The 5,943-nt window shown below is 38.8% G+C and overlaps 1 long non-coding RNA gene across 1 annotated transcript; it reads right to left on the bottom strand.

Annotated features, from left to right (window-relative positions):
- Positions 1–397: 397 nt before the first annotated feature.
- Positions 398–3,743, bottom strand: LOC126991063 (uncharacterized). Its single transcript, XR_007745081.1, has 3 exons — positions 3,655–3,743; positions 2,509–2,567; positions 398–1,508 (listed from the first exon to the last, which is right to left on the bottom strand). It is a non-coding gene; the product is annotated as an uncharacterized LOC126991063 (long non-coding RNA).
- Between the last annotated feature and the right edge of the window lie 2,200 nt (positions 3,744–5,943).

Here is a 5,943-nt window from a genome sequence, read left to right as displayed (position 1 = left end):
CAGGAAAGTTATGCTGCAGTATGTGACACACCAAATTACAGGGCAGAGAGTGATATGTATTTCATAGGCTACATCAGTAAACATGTAGCATTTATTGCAGGAACCACACATTAAAGTTGGATGTAATAAAATATATGTTTTTAGCACACATTAAAGTTGGATGTAATAAAATATATGTTTTTAGCACACATTAAAGTTGGATGTAATAAAACATATGTTTTTAGCACACATTAAAGTTGGATGTAATAAAATAATTTGATATGAAACTCCTTGAACTGGCCAACCAAACAAACCACTCTCTGTCCCCCCCCCCCCCCCACACACACACACAAAAAAAAAAAGGTTTATGAGGCATTAGTCAAGAATATCAACTGCCATTACATTTTGTAAATCATACCTATGTGATTATGTATATCATATAAAGCAGAAAAAAAAATTGCAAGCTGTAATACAAACAAGATTACTCCTGGAAGCCACATTAATGATGCCAGACACGTGATGATAGACACTTAGTGTGATGAAATTACATGCTGTATTTCACATTATGAAACCAAGCCAAGTGTCACTGCAGGACATATTAGGTAAGACAGACACCAAAAGCTTGTTACCTGAACAAGATTAAATATAACAGGCAAAATCCACAATAAAATATTGCATACTGTTGGGTAGGTAAGAGAACAAATGCTTCCAAGCATTACACCTAAAATAAACAATGGTAGATATTCAAAGCTTGTGAGCTGAACAAGATCTGATTTATAATAGGCAAAACCAACAATGGTGCATTACATGCGATATCTGGCAGGGGATTCCTTGCATTACAATTGGAAAGTGGCAGACACCTAAAGCTTTTAACTGAACAAGATCTGATTTATAACAGGCAAAACCAACAATGGTGCATTACGTGTGATATCTAGCAGGGAAGATAAATGATTCCTTGCATTACAACTGGAAAGTGGCAGACACCCAAAGCTTGTTAATTGAACAAGATCTGATTTATAACAAGCAAGCCCAACAATGGTACATTACTTGCAATATTTGGCAAAGTATATGGAAAAAAATTCTTGGCGTAACAAGAGTAATACTAAATAATGGCAAATCCCACAAAGTTTCTCTTCTTTTGACAAAGCCTGTGCTCTTTGCTGCAGGGCTGTCAGAGTCTGTTTGCTCCAGCCAACATGTACTGAAATACCCCTGAGTCATGATTGAAGTGTTGAAACTGAAGACAAGTAAAATACTGTGCTCAGAAATCTATTAGCATTTGGACTTTGAAAGTATAAGGCCAGAGCAAACCTCCTCTCTTGTAACCCATATCTCCTACTAGGCTTAGATCTTGGCATCTTGCAGCATGTTGAACCTGACCTCAGAAAAAATCCACCCCTATTGGATCTAAAAAATTGCTGGCTTTGGGCAAAAACTGCCCAGGAGTTGTAACAGCCTGGGCTTTGAGCTGCCTTGCCTCCCGGTGCAGACGACAGACTGTTGTGTGCAGCAATTTTCACTTTTCATGTCTGAAAATACATGAAAAAATATTTAATCACAATTCTAAATAATAAAATATGTGCATGTAATTGCATTATTTTAAGTGCTATAAGGACAGTGAATCTAAGCATTGACATTATGTCTGCACGCCAGCATCGATGGAAGGCTTCACTTAGATTGCCTGACAAGAGTAATATTTTCAGGAGAGATGGGGGAGAGGATACAACTGGAGACTCTTGACAGATATAATGTCAAAATCTACAAGCACCCATTTACCATATATATCTTTGATGTTCAGTCCATACTAAAACATTTGTCAATGTGTTGCCACACTAAAAACATAAAAATTCCCTGTTTCTGCAATGTTAGTCATACCTAAGCCCTGCTAAACCATCCAAGTGAATCAAGGATGAGTTCTGGGCGGCAGCATGAGCCAATACTAAATGGCACCACTATAAAAAAAAAAAAAGCCTGCATCATGACAGGCCTGGGCCGACCGCCAGGCGCCTGAAGAAAACCTACCGGCGCTATAGGCAGGTGGGGAGAAAAAAAAAAAGGGATCACATCAGAAGAATGGACAAAGGTTTGTTAGTGGCACTTGAAGGTTATGCTACCTCTTCAAAGATTGGCCAGTGATGGTTTAAAGTGGAACAGGATAAACAAGAAACAGGTAGATATCTGTGGACACTACTGTTACTATCAATTGCCAGCCTATGGCAAAATTTGAACCTATGCTATCAAAAACATAAGACCCATATGCTGATCACTCGACTAATCGTAACGGTACTACACCCATAGAAACATAATAAAGTTTAAATATATCATTCAAAATTTCAACCTTTTTACATACTTTTTTTTTGAGATATGAAGCCTACTGGTGTAACAGTTGAATATTGAACTCAATTTGTATGCAGAGATGTGAGGTATGTTATTAAGCTGTAATGTTTCCAACACATTAGTTGTGATTAAAGCAACACGGAATAGTAACTAAAGAGGATAAATTATCACTGAGAACAAGAGGTTTCTTACTATATTGTGGTGAGCTTGATGGCCAAGTCGAGTTTCCTCCAACCCCATCAAGTTCACACCTGTTGAGAGGCAATTTTTTAATCAAAGTGAAAAATGGATGCAAATGGTCACTAAAATTAGTTATTATACTTGGTGTCACAAATTTGGGCAAAGAATTTAGGGAAGGACTCCTGGACTTGGCGTCACTGATGAGGTAAATGATCTCGTGCACTCATTGGGCTATAATATATACATTGTTATAATGTGTATTATTGTCTTGTTACTATATATTACCTTCTGATAATGGAAATACATGTCAGGATTAATCATCAAATACAAGGAAAAAAGAATCATGTATGGAAATTGTGAACTTTTAAGTTCATGTAACAAACAAAGTTTATTATACACAAAAAGGTTGGATACTTCAGATGTAAAAGATTTTTGGATATAACATCACCCCCTTCCTCCATATTGATTCTTTAAAGCAAGGGTTGACTACAGCTGATTATTATTTGCGGCAGGTTACACGACACTTTTTTTAGTGCAAACCATCTGGAAATCAATGATCATTATAAGGAATACTTCTCATGAGTAGCTACTAAAACTTGACAACCTAGAAGGATGCACCATCAGACTGTAAAGGATAGATATATTATAAGACATAGCTACATTGGTGGATCCAAAGGGGTCCCAGGCCCCCCAATGTTCCTGAGTGATACAGGAAAACTAGCTCAAAAGCGCGCTGCGGCTAAAACAATGCTTTGGCACAAAGTCCAGGCCGTTATACCCACTGATTTAGGTCAATCCACCAGTTTTTCAAGACCAGGACTGCCGAGAATGGCTAATCGGTAATGCTAATGCTCCTTCCACCCGCAAAAAGTCTGACGTCCTCCCAAAAACTCATTTCCTGGATCTACACCCAAAGACATACCGTAACATGGTTCAGTGATCATGGACAAAAAAAAAAAAAAAAAAAAAAAAAATGTTAAGACAATCAATATCCAATCATTTCAGGATACATAAATCAGCATCCATATGAAGGAATTCTACAACTTAAAAGTGATGTTGAGCAGGGCATGTGTTAAGTGACTTGCACAGTCTATTTTGTGAAGTCATAATTAGATTAATAACACAACAATCAACAAACACTAGATGAAGTATTCATACCAAAATCAGTACATGGAGCTGGTGCACTGCAATGGGAAGCACATTCCTGCAGCTCACCAAGAGGGTTGAATGATGCCATGTACTTCAGGGGTGGCTAAATGTCTTCACCCTTGGCCTCCCCTTCAGCTGCCACATTCTCTTGGATGATATCGGACGTGTTCGGATCTGTTGGGATGTGGTTGTGTTAGATGTGGAATAACAAACGACAGTGGAACATGGAAGGAAAGAGTATGTCCACACGGTAAAATACAGAGATGAGGATTGCACTGCATTAGTTGAGTGATTACAAGATGTAAATTGAAATTCTTTGGATACTGAAAGGATGTACGGGGACAACTGGGTGAGAAGGGAGAGAGATGCAGATTTTTGTTATATAGCTAGATACACCAATGAAGACTTAGGACATACACATTCAGAAAGACCACAATTTTGGCTGCTAGACAGAAAAACACTAGATGTCAAAGTGCCAGGACATTGAAGGAAGTAATAATAAGAAAAGCAATAATAATTAATGAGTATAAATATATTTCTGATATTTTTGTTTATCTTAATGCTAGTATTGGAATTTTCAAACACTAAGAATATAGTAAATAAATAATGATAAATTAATTAAAATAAATACATTAATTGTACTAATACTACCACTAACAATATTAACAGCACTGCATCTAATAGACTGAGCAATAAACTGAGTCTAATATGTAACCATAATTAAACTGTCTCTGTCTGAGTGTTATGTGAAGCTTGCTCCATGCACCATGATAGGAATGGCATAGATGCATGCAGGTTGCTGAGATGCTTACAGTCACCAGCCACTTGTAGATATGTCACCAAAATGTGTTGGAAGCATTGGCCAACTTCCATTTATTTAACTATTATTTTCTTTAAACAAAGGAGACAGCTCAAGAGCAACAAAGCGTACTAGAAAAAAAAGCCCCACTACTCGCCACTCCCAAACAGACAAAAGTAGAGCCTTGATACACTCTTCTTGAAGGTCAGATTATAGGCAGGAGGAAATGCGGACAACGGAAGGCTGTTCCAGAGTTTATCAGTGTAAGGGATGAAAGAGTGATGCTGGTTAACTTTTGCATAAGATGTTTGGCAAGATAGGACATGCAGTAATTGACTTAAATTAGAAAAGTATAGATTCAGGAGGGAAATGGGCAGGCATTGGTTTAGTAATGGGGTGGTGGGGAATGGAATAGACTCAGCAATCACATAGTGAGTGCAGGGACGATAGCTTGTTTTAAGAGTAGACTGGATAGCTACGTGGACGAGGCTGACAGGTGGTAGTGGGGAGGAATCTGGAGCTGCCGTGTGTAGGCCATTCGGCCTCTTGCCGCGGGAGGAGGGGAGGCATGCAGTTAGCAAGTTCAGAACAGCTGTCAGCGTGAAAATGATTAGAATTTCCACATTATCATTATTTATATATATCACTTACCCCGGCTGGCATCCTTCCGTAATAAGTGTAGCTTCACACCAGGCTGTGTCCTCTTTATCACCACAAAGGGACATGATTTGAGGCTCCGGCTGGTAAACGTGGCGGCCGCGGCGGTTATGATTTTTGAACGAGGCAGCGTTGCAATCGGAGCAGAGAAAGATATTGCTGCGAATAGCGGTATAATAAACAGTATAAGTTAGACCAAGATAATTATATTCACCCACTCTTTCCCCCTACAAACCAATGACTCAGTGTATATATATCATCATTACTGATGGAAGTCAGCGTGCGTGCTAAAACAATGAGTTTGGAAGAAAAAACATGATCACATAGTTTTAAAGAACGGCAGTAGGGCTACAATTCCTTGGTTCATTCCAGTATATACAGAAAGGTTACACATAAAACACATCTAACCACACATGCAGAGAAAGTAATATAATTGTGGTATAATAATATAACAATAATAGCATTACTCATGACATGCAGTCAGGCTATATCTACCTAGTAAATATATACAGTATATATAGTTCCTACTGTTCATTTTAATATTTATCTACCTCTATTTTTTTTATTTAAAATGGGAAATAACCAGACTGAAGAAAAAAAGTAGCAACATTTGCGGCTTGATCCCATGTAGCAACACTGCTGATGGGCTGGGGGTTGGGGTGGGGTCTGGAGGGGGGGAGGCGCCTGGATGTAAACAAAGCTGCTCCTGCGCCATCTGTTGCAACCGACATACACCAACACCCGCCCACGGTCTCCCATAGAGGCCCCCTCTCCTGTTCTATAGTCTCCTTGGCTCCCACGCAGTCTTGTCTCAGCTGTTGTTGAGGGGAGGTATGTGTTCT

This window comes from Eriocheir sinensis, unplaced genomic scaffold, assembly GCF_024679095.1.
Source record: "Eriocheir sinensis breed Jianghai 21 unplaced genomic scaffold, ASM2467909v1 Scaffold235, whole genome shotgun sequence".
Classification (NCBI taxonomy): domain Eukaryota; kingdom Metazoa; phylum Arthropoda; class Malacostraca; order Decapoda; family Varunidae; genus Eriocheir; species Eriocheir sinensis.
Note: the sequence above shows the minus strand (reverse complement) of the source record. Positions and strands in the feature narration are given on the sequence as shown.